The 20,681-nt window shown below is 43.9% G+C and overlaps 1 protein-coding gene across 6 annotated transcripts in view; it reads left to right on the forward strand.

Moving 5' to 3' along the window:
• The window catches only part of Pak1 (p21 (RAC1) activated kinase 1), a 95,642-nt gene that overhangs the window by 28,606 nt on the left and 46,355 nt on the right, over window positions 1-20,681 (forward strand). For 2 of the 6 annotated variants that reach the window (XM_050154498.1, XM_050154501.1), the window contains exon 1: window positions 15,617-15,819. The exons of the other annotated variants lie outside the window; for them this stretch is intronic. The gene's annotated coding sequence lies outside the window, so the exon portion shown is untranslated. Of the gene's footprint in view, window positions 1-15,616; window positions 15,820-20,681 lie in introns of those variants that run through there. 6 annotated transcript variants of the gene reach the window in all.

Below are 20,681 nucleotides of genomic sequence, written 5' to 3' on the forward strand. Positions count from 1 at the left end.
ACTCCCGTCTCCACCTCCCTAGTGCTGGGATTAAAACGTGTGACTCCCTAACACTATGATTAAAGGTGTGAGCCCCCACCACCTGGATCTGCTTCTTGATTGATCTTGTGTAGCCCAGGGTAGCCTTGAACACACAGAACTCCGTCTGCCTCTGTCTCCAGAGTCCTGGGATTAAAGGTGTGAGCCACCATTCCTTGGCTTCTAGTGGCTTGGCTTTGCACTCTGATCTTCAGACAAGCTTTACATATTAAAATACAAATAAAATGTCACTACACTCAGGAAGTTGAGACAGGAGAATTTTGGTGAGTTTGAGGCCAGTCTGAGCTACATAGTAAAGTCCAGACCTGCTTCAGAAAAATCAAAATACCCCTCCAGTAAATGGTTGAGGAAAAGAGTTGAGAGATATGTCAGTGGGAGCTTTCTCTTTAAATTGCGAGGTGTTGGCTCTTGCAGTTATAATGTAGGATGCTACTTTCAAGCTTGAAACCTAGTAAAACCGGGCATTTATCAGTCCGAGTCTGAAGGCCTATGAATTGCAGCAGCTGATGATGTAAATCCTCTTTTGAGGGCGGAAAGAAGAGAGAACACAGCGTTCAGAAAGGCTGGCATACAGGAAGCAAAAGGGGTGAATTCCCTCTTTCTTTTGTTCCATGCAGGCCCTAAAAGGACCGGACAGTGCCAATCCACAGTGCAGAGGGCACTCTGCTGAGTCCACTGATTCAAATGTTAATGTCATCTTGTAACACCCACTAACAATATAATGTTTAATCCGGGCAGCCCGTGGCCAGTCGGGTTGGCACATGAGATAATTGTCACAGCAGCTTACCTTTCTGGCACAGGAATAAATTTCAGCTGTCACTTATTGCTTGGCTGACCAAAGGCAAGTTAACTACCTCCCTAGCCCTCATTTTCTTCATCTCGGTAATTGATAATACCTCAGAAGCTGCTTGTGAACTCTGAGCGAGGTCAGCGTCACACAGAGGCCGGCATAATCAGCGCATAATCAGCGCTTGCTATACCCTCCCCAAGAAGAGGGGTATTCGTCCTTACAATACCCGTGAGAACTGGATGTGATAACTACCTGTAGGTGTTAGCTGTGGGCTACCTCTGAAGCCCATTCTCCCTGTTTTCTCTCGCTAAGATACCCACAGTCTTTTTTTCTCTTCAAAGCCACTTCCTGGGGAGAAAGTCCAAAGTAAGCTGTTAAGACTTGCCTTGGCCCCTCCCTGAGCCCGGTTCAGTCCTGTAAGCTGGGAAAGGAAATGAGTTCACATTGTCCAACCCAAGCTCAACTTTTCAAGCAAAATACCTGCCTAACCTTGGGAAGGAGTAGCAGTAGGTGTAGCTTTGTATGAAAGGGACCCCTGGACAAGGTAAGTAGGAAGGCTCTTCTGACCCACAGACCAGCTCCAAATGTGAGGAAGAGAGGTCACTAGTGGCTGTCCTTTGATGAAGGAGCTAGATCTTGATTTAAACCTGTGGAAAGGTGGAGAGAATACTTGCAAGGTGTCTGAGACGTAGCTTTGTGTTAGCTCCTGGAAAAAGCAATAGCCTGGACATGGGAGAAAAGAATAGCTCTTCTCCATTGACCTGAGTTTTAGTAAATGCAGCTCTGAAATGTTCATTCCCATTTAATTAGCTGTAGAAGATAGGTTTATGTGTTCATACAGTTCAGAGATGTTCAGAAGGTAGAACTTCTGTTTAACTTTTTTTTATATATAGACCTCAAACTCACGATTCTGTCTCCTGAGTGCAGGGTTTTACAGTTCTGTTAATCTATATTTATTTCTCAATCTCAGGAGTTGTTTCAGGCAGCAGAATTCTCTGTCCAGTGGATGTGGAGCAGTCCTATTAATAATTGAACGTTTACATAAAATTGTGTGCCTGTGTATATCTGTGTCTGTGAGTGTGTGTATGTGGTGGATTCTTGTGTGTGCATAGGGGTTCTTACTGCTTGTGTGTACGTGGAGGCCAACAGTCAACTTGGGGTGTCTTCCTCCGTTGTTCTCCACCCTTTTTATTGAAAAAAAAAAAACTTATGGTGTCTTATGTGCTTGAATGTGTGTTTACTAAGTGTGTGTGTCCTTGTTGAATCCTCTGGACTGGAGTTATGGATGATTGTGAGCCACCATGTGGGTGCTGGTGGTTGAACCTGGCTCCTCTGCAAGAGCAACAAGTACTCACAGTGGCTGAGCCATCTCTCCAGTCATAACCATTTTGATTTTTGAGACAAGGCCTTTCACTGATCCTAGAGACAGACAGTAAGCCACAGGTGTGTCTCCGTCTCTGTTTACCCAGTTCTGGGGTTGCAGGTTTGTGCCACTGTCTGGCCTTTATGTGGGTGCTGGGGATCTGAATTTAGGTTTTTGTGTTTGTGGAAAGCTCTTTTTGCAATGAGCTGTCTCTCCAGCTCTGGTACTACTAGACGCTAACACACCTCTTACCCCACAAAGTCCTCCTAATCGGAAATGTCTAGGTACTGCTGAATGTCATTGTGGGGGCAACTCAACTGCAGCTGAGACTCAGCATTCTCTCTGTACATAAGTTATAGTGATAGGTGGAAGAAAAGCTAATATTGATATGATCTCCTGTTGTAGTCGCTATGTGCCAGCCTTCAATATAGTAGCTTGTTTAATCCACTTAGTAATTTTCAGTTAACTACTGTTACTGCCGTTTTATAGCTCAGAAGATGGAGGGAAAGAAAGGTTAAATGAATTAATAGGTGCTGATGTTGTTACAAGTGTATGTTTTTAGGGACTGCCCCAAGTCCCTTACCTGTATATTATTTTTTTATATCCAGCTTGAGTATTCTGTAGAGGTGGTTTTGTTAAACATAGACTTTTGCATTCAGTAGTTGTCTTAGTTGTGTGAATACTGAATTGTCAGTAAGTGCATGGGAAGGAAGGTGATTGGAGGATGATGTAGTCAGGATTATGTAGCATTTTGATAGTAGTTTGGGCCTGCCCCTGAATTCTCCGTAAACCACACACTGCTTGCCTTTTGTATTCTTCTCATGACTAGAACTAAATGATTTTGTGCTGTTTGCTCATCAAGTTCCTCGGTTTTCCTTTAACAGAAGTGATAAGCAGCTGCTCTTGTCTCTTTTCCATTTTGGTTGCTCATAATGTCCTTCTAGTATAGTCTCTGACCACTGAATAAATGTCTCTGGAGGACCAGGGAGGCTGTGCTGTCTCTGCCAGCCCAGACCCGGAAGTCATGCTACAGCTACTATTCTTGACAACTGCTTCCTATTTCAGTGATGACACAGTGGTCAAGGCATACCAGCCAAAATAGAAAGTTAGTTTATAGGGAAGAAGGCTCTTTACAAAGAAATTCACCGCGTATTCTTGGCTGGTCTGGAACTTGCCCTGTTGACCAGGCTGGCTTCTAACTCACAAAGATTTGCCTGCCTCTACCTCCAGGTCAGAGAAACACATAACCAGCTCAAAGGATCAAAACTGACTGGGCGGTGGTGGTGGTGGTGGTGGTGGCGCACACCTTTAATCCCAGCAGTTTGGAGGCAGAGGCAGGCGGATCTCTGTGAGTCTACAGAGTGAGTTCCAGTACAACTAAAGCACACAGAGAAACCCCGTCTCGTAAAACTTAAAAAAAAAAAAAGATTCAAAACTGGGTTCAACTTTAAAGTCTCTGTTTTCCTACTTCATTTTATTTCCTTTTGGTAAAGAGATCTTTCCCCCTGCCACTCTTTTTCTGATAAAAAGGTCTTGACATTGTGGGCGATATGGTTACTTTTTAAGGAAGGATAAAATTTGCTCTTGTTGAGAGTCTAGCTTTCTGAACACTGGCAGAGGCTGTAGATCTGAGACTAATTTAGTTGCTGATTCTTCGGACACTCAAAGGTCTTAACTGAATGAGAATAAGGACCTGTTGGATAACAGAGCCATTCCAACGCTAAAGGAAAACTTGGGGTCATTAAGCTTTGTATCTAATAGGTGAATGCTTTTTTTTCTGCTGAAATAGGAGAATCTCTTGCCGAGATCCTCACCAAATGCCAGAATTTGAAATTAGTATCTTGTAAACCTCACCAAAAGATTAGTTTACAAGACACTTTGGCTCAGTTGAAGCTGTATCACCTTCTCTTTTCTTCTATATAACCCTGACCAGATATATAAGCTTACCAAGGATTTTCATGGTGTTCCCTAAGCTCTGTGTAGCATAAAGGAAAGAAACAGTGGTTCTCAACCTTCCGGATTTTTAACGCCATCTAGAGGTGTCTGGAACGGAAGAGAGCGAGAACTCAGTTCTTAGGGCTTACTGGTCTACCCACTTGTTCAAACCATAGCTGCATGTTGAACCTCTTATTTATGAGTCCATTCCTTTAGGCCTTTATCTTTTCCACCCTAAGCTGGAACTTTTTGGATTTCTGTCTATTCATTGGTGTTCTGTAATAGTAACAGTGATTAGTAAAGAATGGTTTGTTTACTTTTGTATTTTCATTTAATTTTTGTTATGCTTGTTGTTTTGAGACAGGGTCTCACTCCTGGGTGGCCTGGAACTTACTGTGTAAATAAGGCTGGCTTCAAACGCAAGAGATCCACCTGCCTCTGCCTCCCCAGTGCTGGGATTAAAGGCCTGCGCCTCTGTGCCTGGCCTCCCAGGCAAGTTTTTTTTTTTTTTTAAATAATTTCAAAATTGAGGTTAGGAAATTTCTGTCTCCACAGAAATGGAGTCAAGGTGTTTATCTTTGTCTACATGGCTAACTCAAGAATATGTTCTTTACTCAAGATGGCTTCCTGGTGGTATTTGAACCTAAAGAGGAATAAAACCTACTTTCAGTAATTGGGAAGTAGCATAGAAATCTGTACGAGATGGTGGAGCAGATTCTCTTCCAAGTTGTGGTATTACTAGGTTTATAGTCTTTGTCAGGTGTTAAGCTTTCTGTGTCTCATTCTTCTCCTTTGTAAATGAAGATAATAAGGCTACTTTGGGGGTGTGTGTGTCTGTGTGTGTATGTGTGTGAGCGTGGGTGTGTGAGCGTGGGTGTGTTTCATGGTGTGAAGGAGGTTATGCTGAAGCACAGGAAGTGACCTAGGTCTTATGTATATAACATGTCTACCCCACACATTAGAACTTGGAGACCTAAGTGAGAAAGCAACCGGTGCTGAATGTCTTCTCCAGGCTGGGGGCGGAAGCCTAGCTGGCGAGGTTGCTCTTCTGGCGTTAGTGCTGGCTGTTGTAGCCAAGAGGGAGCCATGATGCCGGTTTTCACATCCAGTGCGCTGCAGTGGACTAGATCTTCAGTGTAGCTTTGTGCTTTGTCCTGAAGTTTAGCCTCCAGCCCCTTTCTCTCTTCATTTCCGTCGCTTGTGAGACACCAGTATTAGTCAGTTCATTTTCTACTCAGTCGTCTAGGCCCAATCCTTAGAGTCCTAGGCTGCTGCCTCTGGGACACGTCTGACATGTTACCTCGTTTGTAATAAAAGTTCTATTGGATGACAGCTACGTTGCTCATTTATGCATTGTCCGTGATCTTTATGCTAAGGAAGTAGAGTTGAGACAGAGATGACAGAACCTACAATCCTAAAATGTTTGACCTCTTGCAGAAACAAGGTAATTTTGTCTCTTAACAAATACTGTCTTTATCAAACAATGAGTGTTTGACTGCCAGTTTCATCAGAGCAAAATGGCCCTGAACTGTAATGCAGCTTTTAGCATGGGATGTTGGTGGTATGTTACAGTTTTATTATCTGAGTAATGTGTTGTGTGTGTGTTTTATATGCATATTTATATGAAAGTCATTTAAAAAATAGGTGCTAATGTTTACTTTTTTAATGTTTTGTTTAAAGGACTTACTGGGAATATAAAATTTATGAAGTGTGCTTATTAGTGCTTTCATATCTATTCATAGCCTCTGTAATCTAGCAGTAGAAACAGGGTTTCACGTATGTTAGAGACCACTGGCTACAAACAGTAATGACCATAATAAGTAAGGGGACAGTGGTTAGTAAGGAATCGGTGTTCCTGACTACTTAGAGTAATCTTTTCTCATGATTTTTTGTGCTCCGTAGCTTTATATCAGCAGCATTTCCAGCTGTGTGGAGTAGGGAACCTGACAGCAACCTGAAATGTAAAAATTAGATTTCTCTACTCAAGGAGGAGGGTGGCTGGTGGCTGGCGTGGGCGCAGATGCGCCAGCATTTGGGAACCAGGTGTTTTGTCTTTCTTCACTCAACTAACTTTGGCGCATTTGCCTTAGGCCTTCCTTGTGCTGTGAGGTCTTGACTAACAGTCTGGGGACTGGAACGCCACATTTGAGGAAGGAAGGACGAGGGAGAAGCAAAATGAGGAAAGGAGGAGCCAGCACCATTTCTGTGTCCTATTTTACAGTTAAAAGTGACCATTTCCTTTGAATTCTTAAAAAGCTTCCTGGCTGTAACTGTGTCCTATTATCACATTAAACCTTAGGGGAGGCTGGGGAGAGAGCATAGATGCTCTTCAACGTAAAATGATGGGTGTGTGCCGCCATGGAGTCATCAAATTGTGTTTATGTGTGTGTGTCTGTGCATATGCGTGTATGTGTGTATGTATGTATGTGTGTGTGCGTGCGCGCGTGTGCATGTGTGTATGTATGTGTGTGTGCATGCGTGTATGTGTGTATGTATGTGTGTGCACATGTGTGTGCATGTGTGTATGTATGTGTGCGTGTGTGCGTGCGCGTGTGTGCATGTGTGCATGTGTGCATGTGTGTGAATGTGTGTATGTATGTGTGTGTCTGTGTGCGCATGCGTGTATGTGTGTATGTATGTGTGTGCGTGCACGTGTGTGTGCATGTGTGCATGTATGTGTGCGTGTGTGTGCGTGTGTGTATGTATGTTGCATGCGTGTATGTGTGTATGTATGTGTGCGTGCGCGTGTGTGTGCATGTGTGTATGTGTGTGTGCTCATGTGTGTATGTGTGCGTGCGTGTGTATGTGTGTGTGCATGTGTGTACGTGCGTGTGTGTATGTATGTTGCATGCGTGTGTGCATGTGTGTATGTGTGTGTGTACGTGTGTGCGCGTGTATGTATGTTGTATGCGTGTGCACACGTGTGCGTGTGTACGTTGCATGCTGTGGAGGTCAGAGGACAACCTCTGCTATCAGTCCCCATCACCTTGTTTTGAGACATGGTCCCTCTCTTTACTGTTACACAGGATCGGTTAGCTGGCTAGTGAAAGTCTGGGAATTCCCTTGTCTCTCTCATTTCCTGTTGGTGCATGCTGGGAGTAGAGATGCGTATGCTACCGTATCATGATACTGCATCCATCCTTTCTCGTGTGAGTCCTGGGGATCCTGAGCTCAGATTCTCAGGTTTTCTAAGCAGTAGCCATCTGCAAGCTCCTTCTCTCCTCCTTCCCTTTGTCTTTGTTGTTTGCTTTTTGAGGCAGGGCATCATGTAGAGAAGTTTGCAAACTCCTGTAGTCGAGGATGCCTTTGAACTCTTGCTCCTCCTGCCTCTGCCTCCTGACTACTGGTTTTTTTTATAGGCATGCTCCACCATGAAGCCATTCTATCCAGAAAGCATTGTAAATTAAAAGTACATTTAGACAGATGATGGCGGCACACACCTTTCATCCCAGCACTTGGGAGGCAGAGGCAGGTGGATCTCTGTGAGTTTGAGGCCTGTCTGGTCTCCACAACAAGTTCTAGGACAACCAGAACTGTTACACAGAAAAAAGTACATTTAATGCACCAAACCTATTGCACATAATAGCTTAGCATCACAATGTGCTGTATCGTATCAGCTGCTTATTCTTGCAATCCCATGTTGCCTTGGGACAGCACAAGATGTACCTACCATGTTACATACAACTTGTGAAAGATCAAAATTAAATGTGAAGGGCGTGTTCTATTGACTAACTAGAGGAGCATGCCTGTATCCCAGCACCTGAGAAGTGGAGGATTGAGTGTTTAATATCAGTTTAGGCTACATAACAAGAACCTGTGTGGCGGTTTGAATGAAAATGGCCCCCACGATTCATAGGAAGTGGCATTATTGAAGGTGTGGCCTTTTTGAAGTAGGTGTGGCTTTGTTGGAGGAGGTGTGTCACTGGGGGGTGGGGTCTGTATCATTCCACAGTGATGCTTGGTGGTGTCTGTGTTTTAGCGGAGTCGCTAACTTCTGTGCTGGGGATAGCGTATTAAATTAGGAGAAGAAGTGTCTTTTCAACCAAGAGCTGAGAAAAAGTATTAAGAAAGACTCTTAGTAAGTCAGAATGACTATTTCGGTAGTTTGCTCGCCCGCCCTCCCTCCCTCCATCCCTCCCTCCCTCCCTCCCTCTCTCCCTCCCTCCCTCTTTCTCTTTCTCCCTTTCTCTCTCCTTTTCAAGACAGGGTTTCCCTGTGTTGCAGCTCTGATTGTCCGGGAACTCATTCTCCAGATGAAGCTTGTGTTTCCCTTTTCAGTTCTTGGCTTTGTTGCAAATATAGTTTAATTTATGTGGCGTTGTAACTGACTGCTGCCAAATAGATTTTACTTTTTTCATTTGTCTCTTCTTGCTTGTTTTATTTATTGATACAGATTTTTGAATCTAAGTCTGATCCCAGACTGACTGTATAGCCAAGGGTGTTCCTGATGGTCCTCCTGCCTCCACAGCCTCCATGTGTTGGGATTACAGTCGTGTGCCACCACATAACCTCCTGATTGCTGGGATTATAGACATGTGTCCCCATGCACAGTTTTATAATACAGCTTTAAAGTTGGTAGTGTGATTTATTTTTTTGGTCTTGTGTTTCCATACTGTTTTGAAAGCTCAAGTATTTTGAAAACCGTTATTTATTTTATACTCTGCCTCATTTTACAAAGTCTCCTTAGTGGGCCTTGCCGTCCAATTACTTCAAGAAAGAACGGCACATTACATGGTTATTTTATACACCGTTGTTGACTGACTTCCGCGTACATTTAGTTGTGGTATTAGAAGAGCATAATTTCCACCCAGCAGTGTTTAAGATTGTTTGTGGTTGTAAGAGGAAACCAATTCAAATCCTGCAGCGACTCCAGTCACCGTAGGCACCAGTTAAGTACATACACAGGTAAATTAAAAGTTTTAGTTTCTAAACAAAGCCAGGTTTCCGAGTTAGAATTATTGCTCGTTTGCTTTTATAGTAGAGTTAGCAGGTGGTCTATGCTTATATGCCTAAAAAAGGGCCCAGTTAGGTCTAAGAAGACTTCACAGACAAAACATTGCTGTCCAAGGTCCACAGTTTATAACCTGTCAATTATTTACTTTGTCAATCAAAGGGATATATCATAAATGTGAGGACGTTAGGTAGATTTCAGTAAGTCGTCTGTTATCTGGGGATTTAATTTGTGTTTCAAACATAGAGCCTCACATCTAAATTCCCTTCTCCTCATCCAGTTCTGCTTTCCCCTTCCTTTATTACTGCTGTGGAGACGAGATGTCGCTCTGGTCACTCTGTACCGTTGACCAGTGACTCCCCTCTTTGTGCATGCTGAGTGCTAGATCGTAGGCGCGCTCCTCCACCCCGGCTGCATCTCTCCTCCTCTTTGATCTAAACGGTTGTCAGTCCTCAGTAACAAACTCTTGGCGTCTCATCAGCGTGCCTAGTGCCGCACGTCGGTGTGGCATCAGAGAGAGCCAATGTTGTTTTTTTTTTTTAAGGGTCAGTAAGTATTTTAATTTCTTATTTTTAAAAATTAAAATGTAATTACATAACTTCCCCTTTCCTCCTAGTCTTTATGGGAAGGGAGCCAAGTTTCTTATATCAGTCCTGAAAGTGAGAAGGGACAGAGTGAAGGGGGGCGATGGTGACGTTGGATTGCCTGGGCTGGTTAGGTATAAAAACAGAGCTTTTGATAGATGATTTTCCACAATTGAAGGCTAAACAGAAGATACTTGAATTTGGTCTTTCCGTACTATGTGATAGACATTTTTGTTTCTTCTATTTCATTCTACATATTTAGTTGTCTAGTATACCAATTTCCAGTCTATTTGTGTGTTTGTGGTTGTTTTTGTGTGCGCATTGTAGATGTGCAGTCCTTGCTGGCCTGGAACTCCCTATGTAGACCCAGAGATCCTCCTGTTTCTGTCTTCTGAGTGCTGGGATTAAAGTTGTACCTTACCATGCCACCATGCCTGGCCGTCTTGCTCCCTCCCCTCCCCTCCCCTCCCCTCCCCTCTCTTCTCTTCTGTGAACATACAGTCTCATATAGCTCAGGTTGGTCTAACTTGCTTGTAGCTGAGGATAACTTTGAATTACACATCCTTTTACCTCCACCTCCAAAATTGTTTGTTTGCAGGGATAACAGGTGTGTGATGTTACCTGGATTACTTTTCAGTTATCCTACATATGTTGACCTCTGTTGGTGATTTCCTGTAGATATAGGTAATTTCTTCACCATTTTTATCTCTAAAATCTAGAACATGCAAGAGCACTTGATGGATGTGGGCCTGGTGGTCCCGGTATGTCAACCTCCCCAGCTATGGGGAGGTTGAGGCAGGGGAAGCACAGTTTCAAGGCTTTCCTGAGCTAAAGAGTGAGTTCAAAGATAGCCTGGAAAACTTGGTGTCATCCTGTAACAGAGAAACCCTGTCTCAAAAAACCAACCAAACAAACAAACAAAAAACACCCAAAGAACAAAAGACAGAAAAAAGGAAGAAACATAAAGAGAAGGAATAGAGGTGTATTTCTTTGGTAAAAGGCTTGTTTGGCATCGGGTCTGAGAGCCTTGAGTTCATTTCCCAGTACTTCAGAGAGACTAAAAGAATTCATGATGAACGTTTAATAAATATTTTAAAAAACTGCATAATTAATACTTTTGTAGATTTGCAGATGGTCGTGTCCAGAAGGGAAAGCCAGTGTGCTCGACTACACACTGAATAGATGCCCTGGAGTTGAAGGATGAAGTTTAAGAGGACTGTTAAATTCTGCATTTTAAGTCTCAAAGAAAGGGCAGCATATGGGCTGAAGGGGACTTAGCGCGATGCTGATCTAATGGACGTGGTGCTGTGGGCTGCCTAAGTTCCACTCCGTCCAAAGGCATCGTGGTGGCTATCACTTTCATGTAGCTCTTAGTAGAAGTACTAGGTGTAAGGAGAGTAGTACACTGTGATGAGCAGATTGTATTTAAGAGTAATTCCTTGGGTTATGCAGACAGCTGTGTTTAGTGGAGGCTGCCCTAGACCACCACCACTCAAAGTATAGTTGGCACTGTTCACAGTCTGTAGTCAGGTAAGCATGGAAACTGAGAAGTATTTAATTTAGATACAGCAATTTGCCAGTCATTTTATGTCTCATGAGCTTTGCTGAAAAGAAAGTACATCTTATCCGTGTCTTTGCTTTTTCATTAATGCTTTCTCTTTTATAATCATTTTCAGTGCAGTTATAGATTTATTAAAAAATTGGGCAAAACATACATTGATCCAGTACAATTGACAGAACCAGTATTGAATACATTATTGTTGTCTGAAGTCTGTAGTTTGAATTAGTCGTTTTCTAGGTTTTGAAATATACGGGATGCCATGTATTTATATTATAGTGGTGTGAGACTATTCTAGAAACATCCCATGCTTTACCTATTCACTTGTTAAGCTTTCTCTTCCCACACTTTTAATGTTTTTATAGTTTGCTTTTTTCAAGACACCATGTAGATGGAATCATGCAGCCCTTTTTCTGAATGGCTTCTTTCACTTAGCAACCTACATGTAAGGTTTTTTTAAATTTTAAATTTAAGTATACAATATTCTGTCTGCATATATGCCTGCAGGCCAGAAGAGGGCATCAGATCTCATTACAGATGGTTGTGAGCCACCATGTGGTTGCTGGGAATTGAACTCAAGACCTTCGGAAGAGAAGGCAATACTCTTAACCGCTGAGCCATCTCACCAGCTCCCTACATGTAAGGTTTTGCCATGTCCCTTTGTAGTTTGTTAGTTTCTTTTCTTTTCTTTTTGGTTTTTCGAGACAGAGTTTCTCTGTAGCTTTGGTGTCCGTCCCGGAACTAGCTCTTGTAGACCAGGCTGGTCTCGAACTCCCAGAGATCCGCCTGCCTCTGCCTCCCGAGTGCTGGGATTAAAGGCGTGCGCCACCACCGCCTGGCTTGTTAGTTTTTTTTTTTTTTTTTTTTTTTTGCGTATGCTATTGTGTGGATTTATCATAGTTTATTCATGTACTAATATGTGTTGATTGCTTACAGTTTAGAACTGTTGTATGTACAAGGGGGAGCTTTTTGGGTGGGCTATAATCGATTATTTTCACTTAGGTAAAAAACCTAGCTGTTCAGTTGCTGAATTGCTTACTGAGCCTATATTTAGCTTTGTCAGAAACTGCCAAGTCATCTTCTACAATGACTGACCATTCTGTGCTTCAGCAGCAATGAAATAGGTTCCTGTGGTTTCACGTCATCTTCAGCATTGCCGTCAGTACTGGGCATTAGCCTTGTCGTAGGTAGGAACTAATCGTGGTATTGTACCATTGTTTAAATTTGTAGTTCCCTAATGGCTTACAATGTTGAGTATGTTTTTGCATGATTGTTGTCTTGGTAAACCTTTTGTTCAAATCTTTTGTCTCTTCCTGCTTTTCAAGATAGTGTCTTACCATGTAGCCCAAGTTGTGTTAGAACTCACAATCCACCTGCTCCAGCTTCCTAAGTGCCAGGTCAGCACGCTAAGAATCCCAGCCATTTTGTTATTTATTAATCATCTACCTACCCACCTATTTGTTTATTTATTTAGTGCTGTGGTGTGCACCTGTCTTGGCATGCATGTGGAACTCAGAGGACAGTTTTGTGGAGTCAGACTCTCTCTTCTACATTTAAGTGTGTTCTGGGAATTGAACTTAAATCATCAGGCTTCTGCAGCCATTTTTTCTTAACCCACTGACCCATCTCTCTGGTCATAAAATACTGCCGGTTCAACCTCAGCTCCATAGTTGGTGGCTCTCCACCCCACTCACCCCTACCACACCCTGTGACTGAACCTAGGACCTTGTACATTTCACTCAAGTATTCTACCAATGAGCCACAGTCCCCAGCTGCTTCCCCATTTTTTTGATTAGATTATTTTCTCATGGCTAAATTTTAAGAATTCTTTGTGTATTTTGGGTACAAATCCTTTATGTACTTTGCATATGTACATAAATTTTGAAAATAACTTTTCCTTGTCTGTATCTTTTCATTTTTAAATATTGTCTTTTGAAGAATAGATTTCTCTTTTAATCAAATTCAACTCATCTAGTTTTTCTTAAATGAATTGTGTGTTTGATAATGTATCTAAAAAACCATTGCTAAATCAAGATCAAGTGTTGTGGAATATTAGTCGAAGATGTGTTACATTCGTTTATGTGGTGGGATATTTGTTTAATGATATGCAAAGATGTGTCGCATTCTCTTATGTTGTATTTGTTTAATTCTGTAAAGCCGTGTTACTTTGCCTGCCTAAAACACCTGATTGGTCTAATAAAGAATCTAACGGCCAATAGCTAAACAGGAGGGAGAAATAGTTGGGGCTGCCAGGCAGGGAGAATCGGAGAGATCTAGAGAGGAAGGAGGAGTGAGAAAGGAGAGAGCACCAGGGCCAGCCGCCCTGCCAGGCACAGAGTAAGGAGGAAAGAAAGATATATAGAATAAATAAAGGTAAAATGTTCAGAGGCAAAATGTAGTTAAAGAGAAATAGGATAATATAAGTTAGCAAAGCTGGCTAGAAGCAAGCCAAGCTAAGGCCTGGCATTCCTAAGTAAGAATAAGTCCCTGTGTATTTATTTGCGAGCTGGGTGGCAGGCCTTGCATTATACTATAGACATTTTATGGGCTTGAATTTAGATCTGTGATCCAGTTTGAATGTGTGTGAAACTGAATACCTTGTCTAGATTCTTTCCCTTTTCTCTCCTTTTCTATCATTCAACCTATATAAATTAGAATGGGCAGTGTACGAAGGTGAATGACCTCCTTTTTGGCTTTTTGAGACAGGGTTTCTCTGTGTAAAACCCCTACCTGTCCTGGAACTAGCTCTTATAGAACAGGCTGGCCCAAAGTTACAGAGATCTGCTTGCCGCCTCCCAAGTGCCGAGATTAAAGGCAAGCACCACCACCTTCTGGCCGGTGAATGACCATCTTAAAACCACTTTAAGCTTGCATAGTGGTTGCATAACTATCTCCAGCATTTAGGAGGCTGAGACAGAATTATCAGGGTTCAGGGGCCTCCTAAGATCCATAAACGAGTTCCAAAGCAGCTTGGATTGTTTTACAGAACTAAACCAAATTAGACAAACTAACAAAATATGTAACAACAACAGAGAGTGGGGGTCAGATCTCCCCGAACTGGAGTTAGAGATGATGGTGAACCACCATGTAGGTGCTGGGGACCTATCCTCTGCCAGAGCAACGCGTGCTGAGAACCGCCGAGCCATGTCTTCAGTGCGTGTGCATGTGTGTGTTGCATGTGTCGTGTCACGGTGTGCATGTGTGTTGCATGTGTCATGGTGTGCATGTGTGTGTTGCATGTGTCACGGTGTGCATGTGGAACCTAGATAACAACAACACAGAAGGAAGAGTTAGCTCTGTCTGCCCTGCTTTCAGGCAGTGTCTTCGGAATGCGTTCTTTTCATCCTGGACATCCGAATAAATTAGTCCTGTCTCCTCTCTGTTACCCGAAGCTCTAAAAGACTCTGTTTACTCTCTTCTTGTCCATGCTCCCTTCCACTTTCGTTGTTCTGTTTTTCCCGAGCAGGTGAGGTGGCTCAGTGAGGCAAGGCACGTGTCACCAAGCCCGACAACCCAGGTTTGGTCCCTAGGACCTGCGTGGTAGAAGAGCATTGATTGCCATGCGTTCTCCTCTGATCTCTGCGTGCATGCTGTCACCTCCCCTACCACATAAAGAGAGTAAATGACTTAAAACGTTTAAACTCTTGAGTTATGACCTGGAGGAGATCATCTGCATAACTTGTCTCCACTCATACACCTCGGAGAAAAGGGATGAGTGGGGTGAGAGATACTGTCCCCTGGGAAGCACTGGGAAAAAATGGGAAGGTAGATTTTTATCATTTTAGTCGTTAGGAGGCACCTTTTATTGGGAGGTCGCAGTTCAGATACTGACTGGTATCTAGCAGGTCCTTAAGAAATTTGGAGAGCATATTCTTCTAGGGCCCAGTTCTGACACCCATGAATTAAGGTTTGTAAAGTGCGGGGCCACATGCAGTAGATGTCCTTAAGAAATGGTAGCTGTTGCTGAGCGTTGTTCAAAGGAGAGGAGGGTATAAGGCCACCTAGTATCTTTAGGGGACGCGTTTTAGAGAGCCAGGGTAAGAGATGCATTCCCCACCCACTCTAGTCGGAATGAATCTTGACTCCCATTTGAGAAGGTCCAGGAAGGACTCCCAGACTCCCTCAGTGCCTGGCTGCAAAACTAAGGCGCAGAGAACCTCCGGTTTTCATCCTGACCCTTGGGCACAGGAGGTCTCTGGCGGCTCTAGAAAGCCTGCCTGGCACCTCTTGTTGGAGCCTGAGCTGGGAGACCGGCAGAGACAACCAGAATGGTGGGAACGCTGTTATTTCCCGCCCACCAGCGCCTCTTCAGAAAGAAAGGGGAGGAGGCAGCGCTCTCCCCGCCCCCTTCCCCTCCCTCTCTCTTTTCCTCCCTCCCCGCCCCTTCACCGAGCCACTCCGGCTTGCTGCCGCCCTGCGAGGGGGCCCGAGTGTGCTGCTGCTCCGAAGCTGGGTGGCTGCGCTGCTGCGAACAGCAGAATCCAGCCTGTCGGGCTGGTTCAGCCTGGGCTTTGTCCCAACTGCTGAGCGGGGAGAGGTGCGGCTCTGCGACAGATACACAGGATCATCAGAGATGCTGGGCCCCGCACTCCCTGCCAGGTAATGCTGGCCTTTTCTGGGCCTGGCACAGCCAGGCTGAGGCAGGATAGGTGGAGAGGGTGTCCTGCTGCCTTCCGGGGCAGAATGGAAGAACATTATATTGCGTTTACCTTAAGGGACTCTTAATGAGGGAAGGGCCTGAGGGTGGAACCTTGCGATAAGCCCACACAGGGCTAGGCCTGTGTTGGAATTAGAGATCTGGCTGGGGAAGGTTTATGAAGGGGAAGCTGGATTTTTGGGGAACTGTGTGCCTCAGGGGCTCCTCTCCTTTGTGAGCGTGCTTCTGCTCAGTGGCCTGTTGGTTTAGCTGCCCGCTTACTGAGACCAGAGGTGCTGTTCCCTGGTGGGAGAAGCAGCGGAGATAGGAGACCCTGGAGCTGTTCCTGTTGAGGCAGCCTCAGTGAGCCTCAGTTTCCTTGTTTGTCAGAAACTGCGGCTTTCCTAGGCTGTCAGATTGCCCTGGAAAGGTGAACCAGACAGGGACAGGGAGCCAGCATTTTGCTGGTCTGTGTGCATTTTCCTGGTCTGATTAGAATCAGTGACTTCAGGGCCAGACTGGCTGCAAATGCTCATGTTGGGGGCAAATGTAGGTATGGTGACTGTAGGGAGGTGGGGTTGAAAATAAACAGGTAAAAGTATATTCCTGTTTTTCTCTGAATTGGCCAGTTCTTCGGTGATCAGATCATTGCTGTAACTAGACTGTCTTCTCTGGAGCCCTGCTATTGATCTGCTAAGTAAATGACAGACTGTGAGATTGTATAATGTCTTAATCACTGTAATTCCTTCCTCTGTTGTTTGGCACCAAGAAATACAAATACAAGCGTACCTTGATTATTTTGGACCTTTTTTCTCATCTCAGTTTAAAAAATGCTATGCATTTCCTCTGGCAGGCCTCCCTCTCCTTCCCCCTCCTCCTGGTCGTTTTTTCCTTGCTTGTCCCTCACCTGTTTTCCTACCCCACCATCTTCCTTTCTTCCTGTCCTTGTCCTCATGCCTTCTACTTCTCCGTCTCCTCCTCTTCCTCTCCGTCTTGGTTAGGCCTCTTCTGTTTTCCTTTTAGAATTTCTGACTGCTTTCTTGGTGGTCTGTGATAGTCGTAGGTTTGCTGTGATGATCGTAAGGTTGAAACATTGTATCTAGTTTCCTTGTTTTTCACTTACACTCTGTTTTCTTTGAGTGCCAGGCTGGTTTTGGTGCCTTCCAATAATCAATCCTTCTTCCTGGTTTTATTCCCCATCCGCCCTTTTCCTTGAGTCCAGAGTAGGGAAAAAGCACAGGAGAAAGTCAAGAGCTTGAAGGCTGGAGTACCAGTACTAATCCAGCTAGATAAGAGACTTTACCAAGTCCGCATTTCCATGAGGAGTTGGGAGAGAGCCAGTTACCAGCTGGCAGCCCAGAGGTACTGCTGCCTTGAAGAAAGGAAGGTTGATCTCTGTGTGTGTGTGTGTGTGTGTGTGTGTGTGTGCGCGCGCGCGCGCGCGCGAGAGAGAGAGAGAGAGAGAGAGAGAGAGAGAGAGAGAGAATAGCACAATGGGGGGAAGAGCAGAAGGTGGAGTTTTGGGGGCAAGAGAGTGTTCAAGAGGAAGGTGGTCTTGACATCAAGTTAGAGGTTATTTGGGGGGTAAGGGTGGTTGTGGAGGGAGAGATTATAGGATGTGTAACAGGACCAAATTCTTTTCTCTCCTGATTTAGGGGTCTTTGAAGTGGTTTGTTTTTGCTCTAGTTTTTTCCCCCTTGGGCAGTGTCCTAAGGCAGGGGAGTAAGAGGGGACACAGAGATGAAAATGACAGGGTTGTTGTTTCATTGACACTATCTAGAATATGCAGTTTGTGTGTGTGTGAGTATGTGTGTGTGTGTCTGTGTATGTTTATACACATATACACAAAAGATTTCAGTGTGGTATCCATTATTAATTGTTCCCTCCGGCTGGTGAGATGGTTTAGCCCAGAAGGGCGCTTGCCTCCAAGCCTGACCTGAGTTCTATTCCCAGGTCCCATATGGTGGAAGGAGAGAACCAACTCATAGAAGCTGTGTAGTTCCTGAGCCATGGCGTACAGTCGCTACTACCCCAGCACAGACATGCATAAATAAATAGATGTAATGTTAAGAAGTATTTTCTCAGTCAGCCATACCATGTTATAGTTAAAAAAAAAGTGGGAATTGATTCATTGTCTGCCTCTAGTTGGGGTAAAAGGTATAGATCCTCATGAGTGATGAAGACTAAGGTTCAGCAGACCAGGGGCAGGGCTGGGTGATAAACTGTTCTTTAATGGTGACATGATTTGCTTTGACCATGTCATCTTGTGACACGTGCATGTTGTGTGTGAAGGGTTTTCTTGTTTGTTCTGTCTTTGGGACTAGAGTGTAGATATTACAGAGACAGGAAACAAATTTACATGTGGTAGGTTATTGTGCCATGGCCAAACAAATTCTCAGTGTCTTGGAAGGAAAAAGACTTTGTCCCTGCTCATTTCTGGCTCCATACCATTTAAGTGACTCACTGCTGAGCACCCTTTTTGGGTTATTTGATTCCTTTCTGCCCCTTTCTCCCCCTTTATCTTAAATTCAGCTTCTGGCACAAGATAGACTAGGTGTTTACTTCTCTGACTTCTGTCGAATAGAAACGTCATGCCCTGTAGGGCTGGTGAGGATCTAGTGAAGCAATGAGTGCATGAAGACACTTTGTACAGTGATGAGCCCATTTTATTTTATGCTCAGATGCTGTAGCCCTGAAGCCTGAGGATGCCACTGGGTAGCCTAAAATTTGAGTTTCATTCTTGGTGAACACAAGAAAAAGAGGGACTAGACAGAAAAGGCTTTCAGGGTTGACAGTTGAACTCCTGCTCAAATGGAGCCAACTGGCGATCACACTTTAATCAGAGAGATGGTGGGAGACCAGTACAGACGATTGTATTTTCAGTGATTCTTTACGGTAAACAGACTTTATTTTAGAAATCGCTGGATACTTACTTGTTAATCTAGGTTTCATATATAAAATGAAAGGTAATTTATATTACCACTGAAGAGTTTATTACAAAGTTTAAAAGTAACTTTATAAAGAATAATGGCCTGGAGAGATGACTCAGTGATTAAGCACATCCGGGTTCAATTCCCAGCACCCACATGGCAGCTCACAACTGCCTGTAACTCCAGCTCCAGGGGATCTGGCACCCTCACGCAGACATACATGCAGGCAATGCACATAAAAATAAATGAATTTTTTAAAATAAAAATTACACGGTTGATAATAGTTATTCTTATCCTACAGAAATAAACTCTGAAGTCATCTCTTCAGAAAGTCTTCCTTGGCCGGTAGGGCCTCTTCTGGATTTATGCCGCACCTCCCTGCACTCAGTGATGGTGCTTGTGGCTGTTGTACTAGGCTGTGCGTTTTGAGGGCAGAGTCAGAGTCTGTACCTCTGACAGTCAGCTCAGTGTCTGTCTAGTTGTTACGTATGTGTTAATAAACACACCATATTTAGTTGCTACTGCTTATTAAGGAGATGTGTAATAAATGAATATAATTAAACTCTGTGATAGCTGCTGTGATAACCAAGAGTTCCTTTTGGTCATGTTAAGTTTAGTAGTCTGTGAGACAGCGGCATCTGCCTTACCAGGCCTTGCAGCTTCACAGAAGTGTAGGTGGAATTGTCTGCCAAACAGAGCTGTTTGGTTAAAAGGTGACACTTGGGTGTCATGTGCCCGTGGGCTGGGTGAGGTCATCTTGGGGACAGTGTTGTGTATGAGTAGAGGGTCTGGAGTCTTGGATGTGTGACCGATATGGGAGGAAGAGTGTACAGAGGGGGAAAAAGATGGACGGAGAGAATCCGAGAAAGTAGAGTGTTTAAAGGAGAACTGAGGTTGACTGCCGAGGAGAAAGCGGGCCAGGTAGGGACAGAAGCACAACCATGTGATTTTTCAAGATGGGGATGATCGGTGATCTTGACAAGATTACTTTTGGTGACATAGGAAGGGTGCCAGGTGGCCGGGAAGGGAAGGTAGTGGAGACAGTGCTATACATATGAATAGATACCTCTTTGGAGAAGCTCTGCTCCTGAGGGCAGGCAGAGACGGAGCGGTGTTTGGAAGAGGAGTTGGTGTCAGAGGAGAGCATGTGTGCACACAGAGGGTACTGTAGAGTTTTGTGTGCTATTCCAGTATTTCTTGGGTCAGGTAAAAATAACTGCTTAGATCTGATTTTATGTTAACTTTCTCTTAGCTCTGCTCTATGGGTTCCTAAACCCTTTGGCTCTACCTTTAAGATACATTTACCTTTGAAGTTCTGTCTACCCGCTGTCAGTCTTATATGTAACCGTGAGTTCTTACCTTGATTTTTGTAACTTCTTAATGGGTTTGCCTTTATTCTCCTTTGAAGCCAGTTCTACTCTGGCTGGCGTGGTCTGTCTAAATTACGAATCAGGTTACTGCTTTAAAATACAGTTGCTGTACAGTCCAGGTTCTTATTGTGGCTTACGAGGCCCTGTACAGTCTGACTGTGTAGCTGATCTTTCTGTTCTCTGCCTCCGTCCCCGTCTCTCCCCTCTTGCCGTCTAGGGTTGGGGCTCAAACCCAGGGCTGGGAACAGACCAGGCCACCGATTCTATCACAGAATTTTAGCCTTAGTCACTTAATCTTAGTCTCTTGACATACTTTTTCTTTGCCTAATGAGTAAACTTTTATCTTGTTGGTCTTTTTGTTGTTCTGGTGCCCAGTATATATAGTTCTATAATCTATATTTGTATTTATGCTTCTGTCTGCTTACAGTGATCATCTTCTGGATGTTACTAAAATCTGTCATCTCATTTCTTTCTTACTTGCTTCCTTCCTTTTCTTTTCTTTTCTTTTTTTAAAGACAGGTTCTC

Source organism: Alexandromys fortis, unplaced genomic scaffold, assembly GCF_014885135.2.
Source record: "Alexandromys fortis isolate MF-2015 unplaced genomic scaffold, M_Fortis_MF-2015_v1.1 scaffold_77, whole genome shotgun sequence".
In the NCBI taxonomy this organism is placed as follows: domain Eukaryota; kingdom Metazoa; phylum Chordata; class Mammalia; order Rodentia; family Cricetidae; genus Alexandromys; species Alexandromys fortis.